The sequence below is a fragment of the Canis lupus genome, chromosome 33 (genome assembly GCF_048164855.1).
Source record: "Canis lupus baileyi chromosome 33, mCanLup2.hap1, whole genome shotgun sequence".
In the NCBI taxonomy this organism is placed as follows: domain Eukaryota; kingdom Metazoa; phylum Chordata; class Mammalia; order Carnivora; family Canidae; genus Canis; species Canis lupus.
In genome coordinates, this window is record NC_132870.1 from 36,365,669 (window position 1) to 36,389,173 (window position 23,505).

The 23,505-nt window shown below is 32.7% G+C and overlaps 1 long non-coding RNA gene across 1 annotated transcript in view; it reads left to right on the forward strand.

The window, feature by feature from the left end:
* Positions 1–15,144, forward strand: part of LOC140623484 (uncharacterized) — a 251,144-nt gene extending 236,000 nt beyond the window's left edge. Inside the window, exons 10-12 of the long non-coding RNA XR_012023090.1 lie at positions 13,041–13,089; positions 13,244–13,388; positions 14,054–15,144. This is a non-coding gene — a long non-coding RNA (uncharacterized lncRNA). The remainder of the gene's footprint in view (positions 1–13,040; positions 13,090–13,243; positions 13,389–14,053) is intronic.
* Positions 15,145–23,505: the final 8,361 nt, after the last annotated feature.

Here is a 23,505-nt window from a genome sequence, read left to right on the forward strand (position 1 = left end):
CAAGGCACTGGAAATGCCTACACAACAAAGTTTTCAAGCCCAAAAAGTCAAAATGCAGAAGTTGAGAAACCCTATTATAGTAGCTGCCATATGTTTTATTTCCTATTATCTAGGTTATCTGAATCCCTGGGAAGTATAATGTATATATTATGATGTAATTTCAGCATCTGTAGGGACAATACTTAAATGTAGAAAATAATTTTGAAATTTAGTTTGGGCCATAGATGAATGGATTGTTGATTTGTCATTGAAAATTACTATTCTTTCATAAGAATTAGACCTTTTATTATAAATACATCAATATCTGGGAGGCTAGACTATATATCAATTATACATATTTATTGAAAAAACATACGAATTTTAAGAATATAGTCATGTATTAATATTTATATTTAAAAGACCACAATGATCTTTTTGCCTTCAAAGGAAATATTTATGACACATTATCTGATTTGTGTGAACTACTTTGCCTATGTCATTAATTTTACTTAAGCCATTCTGTCATCTTAGAACCTGGATAACTTTAAAAGGGTGTTTTCAATTAAACCAAGTGCTACTACATTATTTTGATTAATAGAAAAATGCCATTATTTTCGTCGATAGAATTGTATTATAAAAATGTGCTCAATTATACATTTTAAGTTGTCAAAAGTTATGGAAATCTTAATTTTCTTGTTATGTAAGTATATAGATAATTGTACTTCTGGGCCTAATAAAACCTAATATATATATATATACTGTCTATCCTTTTATAGAAAATGTTTGCAGCCCTTGAAATAAAGACATGCAGTCCTGTAAGCCACGGAAGGTTTTCTAGGGAATTTACATTTTGAAAAGTAATTTTCTTCCTTCAAACAGAAATAATTTGTCATTCATCACCAATAGAACAGCAGTTTAGATTGGAATTTTTAAAAAGGATTCTAGAATAAAGCTGGAAGATAACGTAACCCAGGGAGTTTCTTCACTATATTAATTTGCCAGCTATTCAAGGGAAGAAGTTGAAGTCAGAAGTGTAAATTATGTTACAGGATGTCACTTCTGTACTCACTTTTCTAAAATTGAGATTTTAAAATATAATAACATTGGGAAGTAACCATGAAAATCTTTTATAAACCCAAAGGTTCACAGGTCACTATTTTGTAATTATTTTTAGAGGACTTGTGAATTTGTTGATCTCCCTTAGGTCAAAAAATTATCTCACAAGCTCCCTATCTTGCAGATAGCTTAAAAAAATAAAAATAAAAATACTTAATTTCCTTTCATGATAAGGCTAACCTATAACAACATGTGAGAAAGTCATCACTTTTTAAAACAGAATCAGGCTAATAATTTTCTAATGAAAATTTAGAAATATGAAGTAGTGTATTAATTTTTTGTATGATGCACGTATATGCAGTTTTAGAGATAAAATGCTATAATTTTTAAAATTGTAAATTTTTAAATTTTAGCTGATGGTCAGAAAGATGGACATTTAGTAGTTGAATTTCAACAAATGCAATAACATAATTTTAACGGTGGAAATGATTGAATTGTATATTATAACTACATAGGGGCTACAAACAATCACTACTTCTTGGATATACCTAATTGTGTGCTAAATTATTCCTCAAAGGTAACGATTGAAATCATATTTTAACAGATAAATTTAGTACCAGATATTCAAAGCCACCACATGAAGAGTTTCATTGATGATGAACATATTCAATCTTGTTTCTCTTATTTTAGTAATAAGACAAATGTTTCTATGCATTAATAAGCATTTGGAAATATTTTTATGAAGTTTATAGTTTTATCCATGTTTGAAAATTTGCACTATTAGTTCAGTATCTCTACTGTATTGGATATATGTATATGTCTGTAATAACAAGTTTAACTTATAAAGGTGTGTTATCAGATCACCAAACTTAAACAATGAAGAACATTCAGGCTGTGAGAGTTATTTAAAAATAAATAAAACTTTTCAATACTACTAAGGCCCACCTTGTAATTTCCTATTTGTTTACTTTTCAATTGTGTTAAAAACCAAAACTGTATTTACAGTCTATTCACTGTATATTTTACTATGTAACTTAAAAATTCAACTGTGTTTATGTGTGTTTTCTCTGAATTTTTTTCCCTCCATAAAGGAAGTTCTTTTATATTCTTAATCTTAAACGGTGTGGGATTTCATACTTCTAGAATGATTAGATAAGAAAATTTTATATTTAAAATGACAGAAGCTTAGGATTTATTGAAGTAATCCAGGCAGAAGTAACGAAGCTACTAAAGGAATACGGGATAAAAGGTATGGAGGAGAAGGACATTAATGTGTTATAAAGAAGAAAAAAATAGAGACATGCTTATGAATGAAGAAATGACTATTTTTGAAGATAATTTCTGCAATGATAGAGGAGAATTTTCTTGGACAAATTTTGCATCAGTATTCAACCCTGCAATGTACAAAAAGAATTATACACATGTGAGGATTTATCCCAGATATGCAAGTCTAGTTCCACATTTGAAAATCAAATAATGCAGTCCATCTCATCAACAGACTCAAGAAAAATCACATAATACGAGCAATAGATAAATAAAAATTGACAAATGTCAACACTCATTCATGAGGGGAAATAAAAAAAATCCTCTCTGCAAACTAGGAATGGGAGACAGAACTTCAACTTGAATATCTACGAAAACCTAAAGCTAAGATCATACATAGGTAAGATACTTGAAACTTTCTCAGTAAGATCAGATAGAAGATGTAGATGCCTCCTTTCACTCTTTTTCAGCATCATAGTCTAAGTCATACCTAATGCCCTAAGAAATAGAAGGTATACCGATTGTAACGAAGAACTGAAATGGACTTTGTCTGCAGATGGCATGATTGTCCAAGTAGAAAATCCAAAGAATCAAGAGGAAAAAAAAACCCTCCAGGAACTAATAAGTGATTGTAACAAGTATTACAAGGATACAAGGTTAATATATAGAATTGATTATTTTTTTATGTTGAAAATGAACAAGATATTTGAAATTTAAAACACAGTATCATTTACATTAGCACTCCCAGAATTTAAATATTTAGATATAAACCTGACAAAGTATGTATAAGATCTACTTTATAAAAACTAAAAAAGAAAAGAAAAAGATCTATGATAAAAGATGTCAAAGAAAGCTAAGTAAATGGAGAAATATTCCATGTTCATGGACGAGAAGATTCAATATTGTTGAGACATCAGTTCTTTCCAAATTGATCTGATTCAATGCAATGTTGAACAAAATTCCAGCAAGTCATTTTGTGGATACTAACAAACTGATTCTAAAATTTTCCTTCAGGTAAAAATTAATAATAGCCAATACAATATTGAGGAAGAGTAAAGTCAAAGGACTAACATTCCCTGATTCTAAAACTTACTATAAAGGTAGAGTGAGCAAGACCGTGATATGGTGAAATCACAGACATACAGAACAATGAAACAGAATAGCAGTCAGAATTGGATCCACATAAATTTATCAACTAACTTTTGACAAAGAGGAGTAAAGGCAATACAATGGAGCAATCTTTTCAACAAATGGTGCTGGAGAAACTAGATCTCTACTTGTAATTTTTTTTAAAAGATACATATTATAGATAAAACTCCTAGAACATATGAGATACCCTTGATGACTTTGGATATGACAATGACTTTTTAGATATAACACCCAAAGCATTATCCATAAAAAACAAAAGAACTGATAAGCTTGAGCTCATTAAAATTGAAAACTTCTGATATATGAAATACATTTAGAATAAAAAGACAAGTAACACACTGCAATAAAAATATCTGCAAAAGACTTACCTGACGAACTGTTATCCAAATGTACGAGGAACACTTATAACTCAATAATAAGAAAACCATCAACCTGATTTTATAATAGTCAAAAGATCTGGACAGTTAGCTCACCAAAGAAGACACGAGATGGCACATAAGCACACAAAATGATGCTAAACATTTTATACCACAATGGAAATACAAATTAACACAACACTGAGGTTCTACTACTCGCCTATTGGAATGGCAACACTGTGACACTGATAGCATGAAATACTGACTAGGGTATAAAGCGATAGGAACTCTACACATTGCTGATATGAATGCAAAATAGTACAGCCGATTACGATTTAGTAGTTTTTGAGAGAACTAAACATATGCTTACCGTATGATTCAGAAATTTCATACTTAGTATTCACTCAAAAGAGTTGAAAGATTATGTCCATACAAAAACCTACACATGGGTGTTGATGGCAGCTTTATTCATAATTGCCAAATCTTAGAAGAAACAAAGATGCTCTTCAGTAGATTTATGGATAAATTTTGATGCATTCAGACAATGGGATATTATTCAACACTAAAGAAAAATGAACCGTCAGTCCATGAAAAGACATGGAGAAACTTTAAATGTGTATTACTAAGTGAAACTTCATGTATTGTAAGATTCTGAATATATAACATTCTGAAAGCACAGCTGTGGAGACAGTGAAAGAACTGGTGTTTGTCAGGGGGCAGCAGTAGGATAAGAACAAATGAGGGGATACAGAAGATTTCTAGAGTAGTGAAAATACTCTGTATGACACAATAGTAGTAGATAACACGTCATTATACATATGTCAAAACCATAGAATGCACACCACCAAGAGTGAATCCTATTGTAAGCCTGGTTGGCTGATAATGATGTATTCGTCAGAGTTATTGATTATAATAGATGTACTTTTCTGTGTATAGGGAAAGGAAATGTTCCTACTTCTACTCAGTTTTGCTGTAAAACTAAAACTTCTCTTTAAGTCTATTTAAAGAAAAACAACAAACGAATGGCAGGCTACATTTAACAGCTGGCCATAGTTTGTTGATTCCTGATCTAGAAGAAGACCATTGTTGAAGGAATAAATGAAAGAACACCAAAGTGAGTTCCAGTTACTGTTGATGTACAATAATTTAGCCCAAAACAAAACAAAAATTCCATTGCAATGCATTACAATACAATAAAAAGGCAGAAGTAGTGATGTTTTCAGGAACGTTCCAGCTGAAATAATTTGCTACCAACAAAACTGCATTATATAAAATATCAAACAAAATTTTTAAGAGAAGATAAATGATTTCAGATACAAGCAAGAGAATACAAGGAGAAAAAGCAATGGAAAATATTAATAAATATAAATGAATACTGATTATAAACAACAAAAAAAGAAACTAGTTATATCTAGAGGAGAATTAAACAATATCAATACCTTCAAAGGCTAAATGGGGCAAATGGATTTATTGTTGGGTTTTTTTGGGGGGTTATTGGATAAGTATATAAGTAATTGGTTTTAGACTATTTTAATGGCAATAATGTATAGAGATATTTCTAGGCTAACCATACGAAAGAGCACTAGTAAATAAATACAAGCACTTTAACACTTTTTTAAAAGGAAAAATATAAAATAAAAATGATTGGATATTCTAAAAAAGTAATACAGGAGATTTAAAAATTAATTAATAGTTAATTTTTAACTAAATTAACAGTTGAGTAAATACAAAAATAAAACCAAAAAAGAAATGGGAGAACGGTAGGTTTAGTATTTAAAAATCTGCGTAATTCATAAAATTAACTGAAAAAAATGAAAGAAACCATTTTCTTAGGGAATGTAGAAAAAGCATTTGATTAAGTTCCATCATTCATTTATGGAATAAAAAAAGTACACTTAGCGAAAAAAGATAATCCTCTATTGGCTGAAAATATCTTCAAGAAGACCTAGAGCTACTACTACAATTAATGATAATTAATGGGGTATTATAAAAAACTCCTCCCCTTTCATAAAAAAATACAATTATGACCATTATTTTCAGTTCTATTCAATCTGCTCTAGATGTCCTAGCCTTAGAAACAAGGTTAAACAGACAAAGACATTTTTAAGAATTTAAATGTGTAAAAGTCATTAACAGAAGACATAGTTGTTTCCACTGAAAATCCAAAAGAATCCAAAATAAATAATTAGAATAAGTAAATTTTACAAGGTGTTTTGTGCAAGGTCAATATAAAAAAGTATGTTGTATTCCTACTTACCAAAAACATACAACTAGGAAAATGAAATTAATGCTTCATAACTCAAATATTTGAGAACAAATTTGGCAAAATATTTTAAGATTTCTGCACTTAAAACTACAAAACTAATGAGAGAGTTAAATAAGACTGAATGAATATGTCATCATGGATTGGAGTATTAACACAGACATGTCAGTCATTTTCAAGTTATCTGTTGATATAATGCAACTTGAATTTTTAAAAACGGAGATTTGTGGAAATTCTATAATTTATATGAAAATATGTAACACTAAGAATAACCAAAGCACACTTATACCAGAAAAAAAAAAAGTATCATGTTATCCTAACAATCCAATTGTTAATGGAGCAGGGAATACCACCCCAATGGTTTACAAGTAAGATATTCAGAAAGATACTCAGAAATACATTCATATGTGCTGATTTTTGTGATTCCATAGTACACTGGATAAACAATATTTTTTTGAAAAGACAGTAAGTCAACTTAATATCTCCATAAAAAAATAGTCTTTACCGTATATCAATAATCACCACACAAATACACACATACATACACACACACACACACACACACACATATATATATATATATATATACACACAATAAATTCTAGACGGATTGTTGAACTAAAGTAAAAGGTAAAATAATGCAAATTTCAATAGAAATTAGGAGAAATGTCAGAAATAGCTCTTAGTGAAGGAGGATATCTCTTTAAGGGCACACAAAAAAGTCCAAACAAATGCAAAACTATGATATATTAAATTGCATTAAGAAACTGTTTTCCATGGGCAGCTCCAGTGGCTCAGCAGTTTAGCGCCTGCCTTCAGCCCAAGGCGTGATCCTGGAGACCCAGGATCGAGTCCCACGTCAGGCTCCCTGCATGGAGCCTGCTTCTCCCTCTGCCTATGTCTCTGCCTCTCTCTCTCTCTCTCTCTCTCTAAATAAATAAATCTTTAAAAAAAACTGTTTTCCAAAAAACAAATAAAATATGTAAGCAAGCCATAGCAGAATATATGTTAATGTGTACATATTATGATACATGCCATTAGTTATCAACCCATCGTAGATATGTACATGGGTCGTTTCATATATCTGATCATAAGTCAATAACTAACAGCAGAAGTAACAAATTTTCCAAAGTTTAGAAATACTTTCACAATGAAGGTATTTAAATGACTATGATACATAATATACATAATACACTAAACTTATTAGTCCTCAGAGAAATGTAGGTTAAAAAATCACCATCAAATGTTGGTACTTGGGGCAGCCTGGGTGGCTTAGCAGTTTAGCGCTGCCTTCGGCCTGGGGTGTGATCCTGGGGACCCGGATCCAGTCCCACATTAGGCTCCCTGCATGGAGCCTGCTTCTCCCTCTGCCTGTGTCTCTGCCTCTCTGTGTCTCTCATGAGTAAATAAATAAAATCTTAAAAAATAAAAAAAAAAATAAAGACTTAATTTAAAAAAATGTTGGTACTTACTACCAGAATGTTTACAATAAAGAGCTATATAATACCAAGTGTTAGCAAGGATGTGGAACAATAGGACTTTAATTCATAGCTGGTGCGAATATTGATACTATCTATTAAAACAAATATAGCGACTCAGCCCTTACCTTCATAGATATCTAACTAACAAAATTTGTTCATATTGTCTATTTCCTCTAAACCACACACATGCCACACACACATACACACGCCACAATCTCAATATGTGCATTATAAATAAAATATAATAATAATTATAAATAATAGCATTATATTAATAGCATTAATATAATAGCATTATATAATAAAATAATAGCATTATAATAAAAACATTAATAGCATTATAAGTAATATAATAGCATTATAAATAAAAACCCCCAAATGGAAGGATATAGAGTTTCTCAAACAAAAATTGAAGGAGTTCATGACCATTTCTGGCTCTACCAGAAATATTAAAAATGACTCCTTGAATGGAAAGAACAGAAGTGAGAGTATGAAAAATAGGAAACACAAAAGCAGTAAATGTATTTTTGAAAATAAAAATCTCAGTCAAGTCATTCCCAAAACAGAATATAAAATATGACACCATAACTAAGATGTGTGTGTGTGGTGGGGAGTGAGGAGTAAAGAATGGATTCAAATTTAATTAACCATCAATTTAATATAGACTGCTATATGCACATGATGTTACATATAAACTTAATGGTAATCACAAATCAATCAAACCAAGCAAACAAAAACCCACTAAGACATGTAAAAAACGAAGAGAAAAATATCCAAGTGTAGCACTAAAGAAACCCAAGAAACCATGAAAGAGAGCAAGAAACGCACCAGAGAAAAACAATCACAAGTAACAAAATGGCAATAAATACATACCTACCAATAATTACCTTGAGTGTAAATGGACTAAATGCTCCAATCAAAAGAGGTGACAGTGGATTAAAAACAAAAACAAAGACAAAAACATCTATAAACTTCATACAAGACCTATTCACACCTAAAGACACCTGCAAGTTGAAAGTGAGGGGAAGGAAAAGCATTTATCATACAAATGGGTATCTAAAGAAAGCCAGGGTAGCAATACTATTTATAATCAGAAAAAGAGACTTTAAAACAAAGACTATAACAAGAGACAAAGAAGGGCACTATATAATAAAGGAAACAATCCAACAAGAAAATATAACAATAGTAAATATTTATGCACCCAACTTGGAAGGACTCTAAAACATGAAAAAGTTGATAAAAAACAAATGAACTAATTGATAGTAATACAATAGAAGTAGGGGACTTTAACACCCCATTTACATCAATGGACAGATTATCCCAAAAGGAAGTCCACAAGGAAACAATGGCTTTGAATGACACATTTGAACAGATGGATTTAACAGATATATTCAGAACATTCCATCTTAAAACAGCAGAATAGATTGTTTTCAGAACATAGATTTTCAAGTGCACATGGAACATTTTCTGGAACAGATTACATATTAAGCTACAAAAGAATCCTCAACAAATACAAAAAGATCAAAGTCATACAAAATATTTTTTCTGATCACAACAGTATAAAAATAAAAATCTACTACAAGAAAAAATCTGGAAAGACCACCAATGTATTGAGGTTAAATAAGATGCTTCTAAACAATGAATGGGTCAACCAAGAAATTAAAGAATAAATTTAAAAATACATGGAAATAAGTGAAAATGTAAATACAATAGTCCAAAACCTTTGAGATAAAGCAAAGGTGGTTCTAAGAGGGAAATTTATAGCAATACATGAAACAATACATGAAAAACCCACAAGTCTACCTCAAGAAGAAACTAGCAAATAAGCTAACCTTACAACCTAAAGGACCTAGAAAAAGAATAGACAAAACCCCAAACGAGCAAAAGCAAAGAAATAATATAGATTAGAACAGAAATAAATGATGTAGAAACAAAACAAACCAATAGAATAGATCAAAGAAACCAGGAGCTGGTTCTTTGGGTGGGGGTGGAAGGGGTCAACAACATTGATAACCCCCCTAAGCCAATTCAAAAACAGAAGAGAAAGGAGTCAAATTTCCAAATCACAAATGAAAGAGGAGAGAAATCACCACCAGAACAATACAAACAATTGCAACACAATTTTATAAAGAACTCAGGTCAACACATTGGACAAAAGAAATGGATAAATTCCTAAAAAAATATAACCTACCAAAACTGAAGCAGGAAGAAAATTTGAATAGACCAATTACCAGCAAGATTGGATCGGTAATGAAAGAAAGGGGGAAAAAAAGAAAAAGAAAAAAAGGAAATAAAAGGAAATTAGAAGAAAGAGAAGAAAATGGAAAAGAGAGAAAAAGAATTCTCAACCAACAAAAGTCCAAGACTAGAGGGCTTCACAGGTGAACTCTATGAGACATTTAAAGAATAGTTAATACTTATTCATCTCAAACTACTCCAAAAAATAGAAAAGGAAGGAAAAATTTCAAATTCATCCTATGAAGCCAGTGTTACCTAATACCAAAACCAGATAAAGATACCACTAAAAGACAGAGAGAGAGAGAGAGAGAGAGAGAGAGGGAGAACTACAGGCCCATATCACTCATGAACATACATGCAAAAATTCTCAATACCAGCAAACCTAATCTAACAATACATTTAAAAATCATTTACCACAATCAAGTGATTCCTAGGTTCTAAGAGTGAGTCAATATTTGCAAATTCAAGTAACATCACATCGATAAGAGAAAGGGTAAGAATCATATGATCATTTCAATAGGCAAAGAAAAAACATCTGTCAAAGTAGAAAATCCATTCATGATAATAACCCTCAATAAAGTAGGATTAGAGGGAACATAAATCCATGTAATGAAAACAATACATGAAAAATGTACAGCGAACATCATAATAAAAACTCTCAGTTTTTCCCATAAGAAAAAGGAACAGGACAAAGATGTCCATACTCACCACTTTTATTCAACATGGTACTAGAAGTCCTAGCCACAGGAATCAGACAACAAAAAGAAACAAAACCTTCCAAATTAGAATGGAAAATGTAAAACTTTAACTATTTGCAGATGATATGATAATATAGAAGAAAACCCAAAAGACTCCACCAAACACATAAATAAAAAATGAAATTTTTATAGCACTTAAGAAAAAGAATTCTAATGAAATGGTGAGGCATTGAAGATAACCTAAATCAGTTAATAAAGCATATATCTTAAAATGTATTTAGCAAAATTTATTGTAAAATATGAATTTATTATAATTAGTAAAAATTGTGGTCCATATTAATAAGCATTTGTAAAATAAACTCAGTGTATAAACTCCCCCAAACAAATGTGAGAGGGGAAATGATACTTTTCCCTTTTTTGGCCCCTGAAAAATATTTTTAAAAGTATTTTACCCAATGTCCTTAATATATTACTGTTCTTGAGTTGAGTTTTACTACAAACGAATGATAGAATACCTGGAAGAAAATTGAAAAATTAGGGCAGCCCGGGTGGCTCAGCAATTTAGCGCCGCCTTCAGCCCAGGGCGTCATCCTGGAGACCCCGGCTCAAGTCCCACGTCGGGCTCCCTGCATGGAGCCTGCTTCTCCCTCTGCCTGTGTCTCTGCCTCTCTCTGTGTGTCTCTCATGAATAAATAAATAAAATCTATAAAAAGAAGAAATTTGAAAAATTAAAATAGTCAGGAAATGCGTAGATATCATATATAGACTAATAGTATTTGATGTATTAGGAATAGAGGTTTTCATTATTTGTCACTTGTGCTATACTATAATTATGGAAATCTATATACAGTTATATAGTGTGAACAAAAGCCTTTTTTCAGACTGAATTTGGCTTATGTGTGGTGTAATACTTCAAAGGCTTTGAATTCTGGCAGCGATCTGAGGTAAAACCTTGTCTCTACCTCTAAATAGGTGATACTTGGCAGTTTATCCCTTGGGTCTCATTTTCATTTGTAAATGGAGAATATGGTAATCCCTACCCTAGCAGATGCCATGGATGATGAAATAACAATTTAAAACACTTTGAGGGATCCCTGGGTGGCGCAGCGGTTTGGCGCCTGCCTTTGGCCCAGGGCGCGGTCCTGGAGACCCGGGATCGAGTCCCACGTCGGGCTCCCGGTGCATGGAGCCTGCTTCTCCCTCTGCCTGTGTCTCTGCCTCTCTCTCTCTCTCTCTCTCTCTCTCTCTCTCTCTCTGTGTGACTGTCATAAATAAATTAAAAAAAATTAAAAAAAAATTAAAAAAATAAAAATAAAATAAAACACTTTGAAAATAACACGCAATGAGGGCCTCACAAATACGGCATGTACTACATAACCAAGATCATGAAAAGCAGGAAAGAAAGTGTATCACTTCTAATGGATACACAAATGTTTCAATATAAAAATCAACCATATAAGCAAAGTCATTACATTAAATATTAGCTGGAAACGCACCTTCAATAACAGAACTTGATAAAGGACACACATACAAACCTAAAACTAAAAATCCTAAATGCAACTCTAAAGAATAACTGAAAAAATTATTTGAAAAAGTGTTGTCATTAATTTACAAAAAAGAAAAACAATCTGAATAAACTGCAAAGATGAGAACACTCTATCCCGTTGCTTTCTCAACATATACTACATGGTAAAGCATGTCATCTTCTATATTTAATAAGCTCAAAGGGCTTTCCTCAAATTTTCCATCATTCTTCTTTCCCACATTATCGATCTTTTTTTTTTTTTCTGTAACAGTATGTTTCAGTGGTTTTCTCTCCAACTTCTACTCAATCACTCCACTATCAGAAATTCCTTTACTATTGTGGTTACAAATACAAGTTTTCTAATTGCTGCATAGGGTAGACACATTTTCTTGTCACAGCTCTATTATCTCTTATAAAATGAAAATATCCTTTAAGGAGATTGCTTATCTGATTCTTCCATATACCTGGACAATGAGAATACAGTTAAAAATAGCACATTAGTGAACAGATGTATATGTGTGTTATATTACACTTACACATATGAACCAATATGTTTATAATCATAATAACTGACTTTGTGCAGATATTTACAGATTTTTTTTAAATGTCAGTTATTGCAGGAAGAATGAATCCTGTTAGGAAAAGTACCTATTTTTTCTAGTCACAGAAAAAAAGAGTGCTGGAGTGTCTCCTTGGCAAATTACTACTATGGTAATGTTAGGCTGGTCACTAGGATACCTGTATTGATGCTCATTCATTTCTGAGAGAGTGATTTCTGAGCTGCTTGACTAGTACACATCCTAAACCACCCTCTGCATTTACAGAGCATGTGCCTAAATCAGAATAGTCAATGTCAATATATGCTTACTAGAGAAAACAGCATGACTAATAATGTCCCCAAAGGAAAAAAAAATAGTAGTATATAATGCCAACTTTAAAAACGCATTCAAGGTTTTCCTCTGTAAATGCATTCCTCATTTTGGACGTGATGTAAAATCTTATTCAGTGTTTTGTTTTTTTTTCCCCCCACAGGTCTCAACAATTAACATGGGATAATTAATCTTTGGAACAAAATCAAATGGTAAGAATAGATGTATCAGCTTCAATGTTTATCTAAGCAATAGGTTCTATGGCAAAGAAAAAGCAATATTACCTATGTTTATTTACTTATAATACATCATGGTACAGTATATTGTATTATATAAATGTTATATATTTATTTAACACTGACACAGGCTTGATCCTAGGACCCTGAGATCATAACCTGAGCCAAAATCAAGAGTCCAACACAGAGCCTGACTCACTACTGGATCTTATACCCTGAGATGGTTACCAGACCCCAAACAAAGAGCTGGACACTTAACTGACTGTGCCACCCAGGTACCCCTATACTTATATAAAGTTTTTGAAGGTCTTTGCTAGTAATAGTATTTTTATAGTTCTCAGTTTTCTGTAAGATAGGATCATGTTAATCACATGGTTAAATTTCCTAAAAAACAAAACCTTTTTAATCAGTATGATGTGTTATATGTCAAATTTAATGTTTGTTAGGTTTACATAAGGCAAGCAAAAAAATATCTCTTGAAGGTATGAAGTGTAAAGGATAATTTTGAAAAGCAATCAGATAGAAGAATTTCATTCTAATGTTTAATATTTTTGTATATCAATATTTTGGGAAAGAAATTCTCTATGTACTTACTTACAAATAATTTTTAGAGACTTGAAATAAGCTGAAATGTGTGAGATAAAGTGTGATTAAGGGGATCCTGGGTGTCTCAGTCAGTTAATTGTGGGACTCTTGATTTCAGTTCAGGTTATGATTTCAGGGTTCTGGGATTGAGCCCAGTGTCTGGCTCTGCACTCAGTGGGGAGTCTGCGTCAGGATTCTTTCTCTCCCTCTGCCTCTGCCTCTCCTCTGGCTCAGGCTCACTCTCAAATAAAACTTTAAAAAAAAAAGGTGTAATTAAGCTTTGGAATTTAATCTGTTGTATGTTGCTTAAACTGTTTTCCTTATACTTTCCCCCCTAACCTTTTCCTTTGCACAGATTTCATTAGACAAATGAAATCCAGAGTGATCCCAAGAGCCTTTCATTTCCATGGAATTTCATGGAACTAATAACTTCTAATTTCTTCCTGAAGGACTTATCACTCTTCGCTGATATAAGTGATTAAGTAAGTAGAAAAAAGAGAATTCCTCTATGCTGAAGAATTCCAAATAATGCAATCATCTACCCTCAAGAAGTAGAAGCAAAACTCCCACTCACTACCTAAGTATTAGCTACACTTAGTGATTTTCTCCCAAAGAATGCTATATGAAAAAAAGGGAAAGAAGAGTAACTCTACAGGAAAGAAGGCTGACAAGCAATCCCACCAGGGAATCTAGGTCAACATGAACTTTAATAAATCATGTTTGAATATTATCCCGTGATATTAAATGATTAAAAGGTGCTTTATCCTCATGATCTTCTTACTCAAAGTTCATACCACCTAATTATGAGAAAAAATCATACCAGTCTTAACAGAGTGGCATCCTATAATATGCCTAGCCAGGACTCATAATGATCAAAGTCAACAGGAACAAGGAAAATCTGAGAATCTGTTATACTCAAGAGGAGCCTACAGAGACATGAGAACTTAATGTAATGTGGTATCTTGGAGCAGAAATTTGAGTGAAAAATGGATTCTAGTTGAAAACAGTAATCAACACTGCTTATTATTAATAAACGTATAAGATGTTAATAATGGGGAAACTGCATTTAGGGTACATGTGAACTCTTTCAAATTCTGGAAGTCTAAAACTGTTATAAAAAAAGTAAATTGGGCTGATCTGATAGTTCTCATATTAGTAACTTTCTCAGACAGGAGTGGAATGTTAGTTGATAAAACAAAAGCATACAATGAAGAAGAAAAAAGGATGCTATGAATTTGAAGATAAAACCAAGATCATACAATAGTTTTTAAAGTTTTTGTCTAGGGGATCCCTGGGTGGCGCAGCGGTTTGGCGCCTGCTTTTGGCTCAGGGCGCGATCCTGGAGACCTGGGATCGAATCCCACGTCGGGCTCCCGGTGCATGGAGCCTGCTTCTCCCTCTGCCTATGTCTCTGCCTCTGTGTGTGTGTGTGTGTGTGTGTGTGTGTGTGTGTGTGACTATCATAAATAAATAAAAATTAAAAAAAAAATAAAGCTTTTGTCTATGGTGGTTAAAGTGACATAATATTTTTTAGTTCTAATTGGAATACTCTTTGAATAAAGCAAGAGAAAATGGCTTTACCCATGAAAACATATGAAATATGACATATGCATACTTTACTGAATTATGTAACTCTAAAAAGTTTAGCAGCTAGTGTGCTTTATAATGTCTTCTATTGAATCAATAAGACAATATGATCCACAAAGTTGCTGGTGGCAGACTATGGAGAAAATCTGCCACAGTTTTTTGCCTATCATAATTTACATATGCCACACATGCAAAGTATATCTACTTTCTCCAAGACTCCCAAAGTATCATTTAATCATAGTATCAGGATTTCATTATCTAAATCAAATATGGATATGGATAAGACTCCTAGGAATTCTTCCTCTTGATCTGGAGACTTTGTCAATTAAGACTAAGTTAACTGCCTACTTTCTACCCACCCAATATATAATGATTAACTGATAACATGAATATTACATCTGAGTCTTATTTTAAAGACTCAGACAACAATGCTGCTATGTTGATATTGCCAGTGTCCTCAACTCTGGGAACAAAGAATGTTCCTTTAGGAGTGATGTATTCTGACCTCTGGTACTGGACATTTAATTCAGTTTTATCCAAGGCTCTTGGTTTTGGCCCCTGTTCTCTTGACTTTAGATCTCTGTATCATCATTCTTTTGTTAGAAATTGCCCAACTTATAGTTAAGGGCCCATTTTTAACTAATTCTGTATATATGCAGGCTGACAGTGCATTCCTCATGTTTACCTAACACTTTGTGGACTTTTAATGAATATTATCTGGATTTAAACAAAAGTATTGTACAATTGCAAAATCTTAGAAACACTCTCTTCAAGATCAAAAATAGGACAAGCATGTCTCTACTACCACATTTAATATTAGACCAAAAAAAGTGATGTAATTTTAAAGTATAGGGTCTACAAAGAAAAATACCTAATATCCAGACCCTTCCTATGCAGTTTCATATCCTCATTGAGGCAAGAGACTTTTGGGAAGATGGACAGACCCCATTGCCATTGACAATTTATACTGAGAACTTTCCTATTCCTGTTTCCCAACCACCCCCTGCCCTCAAATACCTAATGTACTTAGCAATCTGTTTTTGCTGAATTCTGCTGTCTTTGCTAGGGAAGCTGTAACAAAGCATCACACACTGAGTGGCCTAAACAACAGAAATGTATTGATTGTCACAGTTCTCAAAATAGAAGTCCATGTTCAAGGGTTGGTTTCTTCTCAGAGCTGTGAGGGAAATCTGTTCTAGGTTTCTCTTCTAGCACCTGGAGTTCTGTATCCATCTTTTCTGTATCACCACACTCTCTTGTCTCTGTCTTCACATGGAATTCTATCTTGTATGTGCATGTGTCTAAATTTCCCCCTTTTTACCAAGGTACCAGTCATGAGGGGTCCACCCTACTGTGGTATGACTTTATCTTAACTGATTACATCTACATAAATAAGGCCACATTTTGAGGCGGGAGACAGGAGGTGAGGGACAGTTTCCTATCACATATTGCTAACCTGGGAAAAGATCAAAATTCAAAATATGATTTCTACTGAATACATATTTTTGTTCCATTACAAAGTCAAAAAAATGGTCAGTTGAACCCTTTTAAATCAGGGACCACCCGTGTGTGTGTGTGTGTGTGTGTGTGTGTGTGTGTGTGTATGTATATAAGAAAAAGGCTTAATGAATGATCTCTAAAGTTGTTAGAATAAACATAACAAGATGAATAGTAGCATTAATAATGGAGAAGGGAATGAATTTAAAGTATGCCAAGTTAGGTAGATTTCAAAAGCTTAACTTTGAAAGTATAAAATTAGAGAACCTAAATTCTGCTCTCTCTTAAAGACCATGGTTGCAACTTGTTAGGAAGCTAAATATTTCATTATTTTTCCCAGAAGGATCATGTACACAGGCAAGCAGGCTTCTTGCTGCCTCAGAATCAGCAAAGTCCTTTCCCAGATATTTGAGAAATTTATTCAGTAATTAGTTTCCCTATATTGTGTTTCAAAGCAAAAGTTCAACTTCATTTAAATCTAACCCAAACTCAGTCCTTTCTTCCAAAATCTAACATAATCTCTTTTATTCAGGAAGGCTGAGTTTTCACATTGGGTTCTGTACATGAACAGGAATTTTGAAGATCAACTCATATTTTCAGATTTGAGTCAAGTGTGATATTCTTAAATATCTTCTCGATACTTGGTTATACATCCAATTGGAGATTTAAGCAATTGGATATGAAACCTGTGTATACTACTGGTATTGAAAGCCAAGGGATTGGTTAAGTAAAACTACAGAATGAATTTAGATGATAAAGGAGAATGGTAACTGAGTTCTGACCATTCTCAAAAGCAGATATTGCATGTAGAAAAGGAGATCTAACTGGAGTGAACTGTGATATATTAGTAAAAGTAGAATAGGGTGATATCCTCTTAGAGAAGATACTATTTCCAGAAGGAAGAAAATAATCCACTGGGTTTCTGCTGCTGAAATATTGGTTAAGATGGTTATTTGATGTGGAGATCACTGGGGACTTTGGCAATTGAAATCCAAGTGCTGGGAAAGGATAATATGGAACAGAGGCATTTAATCCAGTATAACAGAAGGGAAGGCAAAGAATGTACCTACAGATGCAGATAGGTCAATGACTTTTGTTACAATCCAACTGGATAGTTTTATCCTGTTTTTCTTTTCTTGTGAAATAAGGAGGAAAGCCATTTCCTTAGAATGAGAAGTGGGGAAAGGGCTTTGAAGACTTGAGAGAGGTAGTGAAATTGTGCCATAGCTTTATGGCAGTAGGCAAGTGAGTAGGGAAATTTGCGAGGCAATGCTTAGGGCCAATTTCAGATGTAACTTCGTAAATTGAAAATAATACACAGCAAAGTTCTCAACTTTTCTCTATTCATCTTCATTTTATGGCTGAAACAAAAACAACATGGAGAGTGAAGATTAATTGGTTTTTGTTTGTTTTTTCCTAGGAAGGCAAGAAGGTGGAGAAACTGGCAAGCATATTGAGTCCAGTGATTGTAGAATCTAAATTAGGTAAAATGGGAAAGGAAGATAAAGAGCAGGGTGAATGTTAAATTAAAAATCTTATAGGTTTGTGGACTTTGAGATGAATAATGCTACAATAAGTGAGCTGGAAAGAAAATGTGGTAATAACAGAACACGAGGCTTTAAAAAAATGAATACTATAAAGGTGTTGTGGTTATTGCTACCTATCAAATCTTTGGCATGACAATAGGAGTCATCAACGGGGGTGAGTGAGAGGAAAAGATCGCTGGAGAGTTAAAACTCAGCCTCAAAGTCCAAGGTTTGGGGCTGGATGGTTTTATATTTGTTTATGTGATGCTTACATTTAATTTTGATTTATATGATCAAATACTTCTTAAAATTATAGTTTCTCAACTTATACAAAGTAAGAGTAAACAGTTTATAATAACATTTTTGGGGAGTTAATTTTTGAATGACTCCTTTGGTTAATCATTATTTTTCTAAGATTTTATTTTATTTTTAATTTTTAAAAGATTTTTATTTATTCATGAGAGATAGAGAGAGATTGAGAGAGAGAGAGAGAGAGAGAGAGAGAGAGAGAGAATGGCAGAGACACAGGCAGAGAAAGAAGCAGGCTTCATGCAGGGAGCCCGACGCAGGACTCAATCCCTGGCCTCCAGGATCATGCCCTGGGCTGCAGGCACCGCTAAACCATTGTGCCACTGGGGCTGCCCTCATTATTTTTTTCAATGTAACTAAGTTTTAGTTGACATGAGTCTTGGACAATCATTTGTTGTTGCTGAAAATAAATTTTAACTTATTCAAAGTGGAAATAGGACTCATTCTATGGACATTTCTGAATTTCACAATATTCCTAAGGTTCTTCCTTTTTAAATGTCAAAGCTGAATTCTTTTAGTAAAACTTCAGCAGAAAGATTTCTTTGAATTGTTGATTAATAATTAACATTTCTCATACCATGCTGGCAGGTGTTCTCTTGACAGAGTCTTAAAGGCTTTATTCTTCTTTTCCCATTAGCATATGGTCTACGTTCTAACCAACACTTGATGGCCCAGATGTGAGAAGTTTATGGTAGATTTTTCTCATAAATGTCTACTATGTCTCGTGAATTCTCAAGGGCATCATTTCAAACTATAATTGATGAAGGAATAATTAATGAAAAAAATTACCAGAAAAATTTAAAAGTTTGGGAGAAAAAACCCTACATAATAGGCTGTTAATATCTTCTTTAAGCACTTAATGTTACATTTTAAAAGATTTAGTCGGTCTACAATGAAAACCTCTTATTTTAATCTGGTAAAAAGATCTTAAAGAAATTTTATAGAGAGCATACTTTTAGTTTTGGAAAGAAAATTTGAATACAAAGGAAGCACTGAACTGAGAAATTCAGAAGACATATTTTATGTTATTTTGGTAATCCCTCCTTCAGAATGCTAAGTTTTTTAATTTAGAAATGCTTCACTTCAGAATATAAACTATAGAAACTCAAATTTATGATTCAGAAATAATTAAAAGATTAAAAATTGACTGAAATATAAGTATTGTACTGCTGAGAAATTTAATACTCTTTCCTCAAAAGCCTTTTAAGATTAAAAATCATTCCAACAACTAATTTTGAAGTTCCAGTTTGATAGAATTTGTTTAGAAAAATAGCATATTCCTTCAACACTGTTGAGCTTACATGTGTGTGTGTGTATATATATATATTCTCCCTCTCTCAATATATATATGTCTATTATATATAACATATATGTCTATATTATATATAACATATATATAATTCTTACATATGTATGTATGTGTGTATATTACATATATATACATAGATATAGATATATAGATATAGACATGGATATAGATGACAGGCAGCATGCCAGGGTTGGGGATACAAACTGTTTCAGAAGGCATTTCTCTCAAGGACCTTAAGTATAACACTATACTCTTACAGCTCTTTATCTATAAATCTGGTATCAGAGAGTATTAGGAACTTTAAGTGTAACATCATTTTCCCCCTGTAACTAATGCTCATTGTTGGAATTTAGTTCATGCATAACGTTGTGGTTGTTATCTCAGAAACTATCTAGGTGGTTTGTTCTCTTTGGAAAATGATAGCCTTTTGGTAAAGGCAGAAGATTTCTTAAAGGCTTTTGCAAGAAAAATCAAAACAATGATACAGTTTTTACTGTCAGTAGATTAAGTAATAGCAAATCCTACTCAATGACAGGATAGGATGGGACCTAGGGTGGGAGATAATGACCATTTTAAATAATATATTAAATCTTAGCTTTGGTTGAGATCAGGATCCTGGAAATAAATACTGAGAAGATAAATCCAGAAATAATCTCTATGATGGAACTGAAGTGAAGACAGGATACACTGGGAAGTCTTGGACTGAATTGAACTGTCATATATATTTGGAGTTTTAAGCTGTATTATATAAATCTTGGGGTTTTTGTAGAGTAATTGGACAAAAAATAAAATAAATTGAAAATAAATAACTTTATTTTAGAGAAGCATTAAAACATGAATTCAGAGAAGAGCAGACATGAGACTGAATTTTGTGGCTTCTATTCACTTTTTTCTTGGAGTTGGGCCACATTTTATTGCTCAAGTACCCCTATATTTGAAAGCTAGTTATGGTTGTTTTCCCATCCGAAATAAAAGAATCCTAAGTAAAAAGGAAAAAAATGCCCAGAATAAGGTACTAATGCTGTAGATATTCAGCAAGTATTTACTGAAATGAGAAAAATTCCCAGACTTCTGAGGCATTTGGAAAAAAAAATTAATAGTTTTGAAAAACAAAAAAAAATATTCCTATAATTCAATATTGTCTACGGGAATCATGGGTTAATTATTTAAAAAACCATTGACCTGTTTACTATAAATTTAATTGTCAGAGATGACACATTTATAAATAAATAAAAGTGAAGAATCTGTAATATAATCATGATGAATACTTTTCATTAACCTAGAGGAATATCTGGCAGACTCCCTGGTAATAGTTCCTATATGCTTGAAACAAATTTTTTATCACAAAGGCAAAAAAGGCAAAAAGGCACAAAGGCAAAAAGGCAAAAAGGCAAAAAAAAAAAAATAGGTTTATTTACCTTTTAAAAAAATAATAATTTCAGACTTCACCTCTGACACCAGACCCTGCAGAAAAGACAGCCATAGCCCCTCCTTCCAAGGAAATACATCATGGTAGCAACTGATCCAGACATGAAATTATAAGTACCTCTGATGGCACCACAAGGTTATATAAGGAAACCTGATGCCCTGGCATTGGGGATCTTCATTTGAGTACAAGGAATAGTTTGCCTTATGTTATATTTTGGACAAGCAGCTTGCAAATGAGCATGTACTAGTCTGGTATAAGGGCATATGCTATGGACTGAATTGTGTTCTCCCGAAATTCACATTTGATTATATTTAGAAACAGGAATTTTAGGAATTCAAACTGGATGAGGTCATAGGGTAGGCCTGATGGAATCAGGAATTCAAACTGGATTAGGTCATAGGGTAGGCCTGATGTCCTTACAAGAGGAAAAGACCTAAGGGGTATCACTTCATGCTTTCTCTCTCTATTTCTCCCCCTCTCCCCCCTCCTCTCTCTCCCCTCTCCCCACCCTCTCCACACAGAGAAATGTCCAGGTGAGGACAAAAGCAAGAAAGCAGCTGTCTACAGGCCAGGAAGAGAAGACTCACCAAATACAAATTGATGGCACTTTAATGTTCGATTTCTAGCCTTCAGAACCATGAAACACAAACTTCTGTTGTTACAGGTATAGAGATTTCCCATATACTTTCTTTCCCCACACATGAATAGCCTCTCATATTTGCAGAATTACTCACCAAATGATACATTATTCTTTACCAAGTATGAACCTACACTGATACATCATAATCATCTAGATAATGTGAGATTATTTACCTGTAGGATAAGAAGCTATATGGGAAATCTCTATATTTTCTTTTTAATTGTTTTAAAACCTAGAACTGTTCAAAACTAGTATTTAAAAATTAGTTTTAGAAAACAATGATAATATTGGCACAAAGCCTATTGTTCTCTTTTTAATGTCCTTAACTTTTTCTGGTATTTCCTAATCCCTTGCAATACCTGTGACCTTCTAAACTCATTATCAAGTCCTGGAATCCTGGCAACATAGGTAACAGAACAGCTGGTATTTGTTTTTTCCCTTTCAACTTATCCTCTCAATCTTTCTCTATGAACTTTAAGTTCATTTGCATAGGGCAACTGCTTTGCTTAAAATAAATTATCTAAATTACTTTAAAACACAGAGGGTAGCATAGTAACAAATTAGTGTCCTAACTTTGATCAAATGTATCTTTTCTTCCACCAATTTAAAAGCTAAACTAGAGAAATGGTTGTAAAAAGAAAAAAAAAAAAAAAGAAAAAAGAAAACTAGGACTTAAATCTGAACCTTTTTGAATACCCAAAGCAATAATACTAAGAATATGAAAACTAAGAAAAAGGCTAATGGTATTCCTAAAAGAAACCTAAGTCCCATTCACACCATGTAAGATCCATTTCCTTGTTAGAGCATTCTAATAAAATTAGAGGCAAAGATATCTTAATTGGCCATGTATTAAAAGAGCCAAAAGAAAAGAGCATAAAAGAGAAGTCATTACTTGTTTCAACCATGTCCTTGGAGGAAAAAAATCCAATGACTTAATTTATCAAGAGTAAATATTTTTATAGATTTTATAGAAGCTTATTTTTAAAATATCATGGGAATAATTTAAGATAAACTAATTTAAAAAGTCAAATTGAAATTTGTTGTTTTGAACATTTATAAGACTTAGATCTATAAATGTTCTTACCTAAAAATATAATATTTGAGGGTCACATAAAAGTGATTTTTTTCTTACTTTTTATCTATATTGGCTAAGAAAAATCCATATGGTAGGTAAAGAAAAATAGGAGGCCTTTATCAAATTATTAATATCCAATAAGACCTGCACTGAAATAACAACTGGTATTAGTTACACATGGCTTCCACATTGCCTCATCATTTTTTCTGAATATTAAAAAAAATCTATTTGAAATGTTCCAGTCTGAAGTTTTACATGTAAGAAATTTTGAAGTTGTAAAAAGCTGAATAAAGTAAGAATAACAACAACAACAACAACAACAACAACAACTCTTACAGGATCCATATGGGAGGGGAGAACACTATCCCCATGACTGGTAAGACAGTCAAATGAACAGAGGGAGTCACAGTTTACAAGGACGGAGACTTAGGAGAG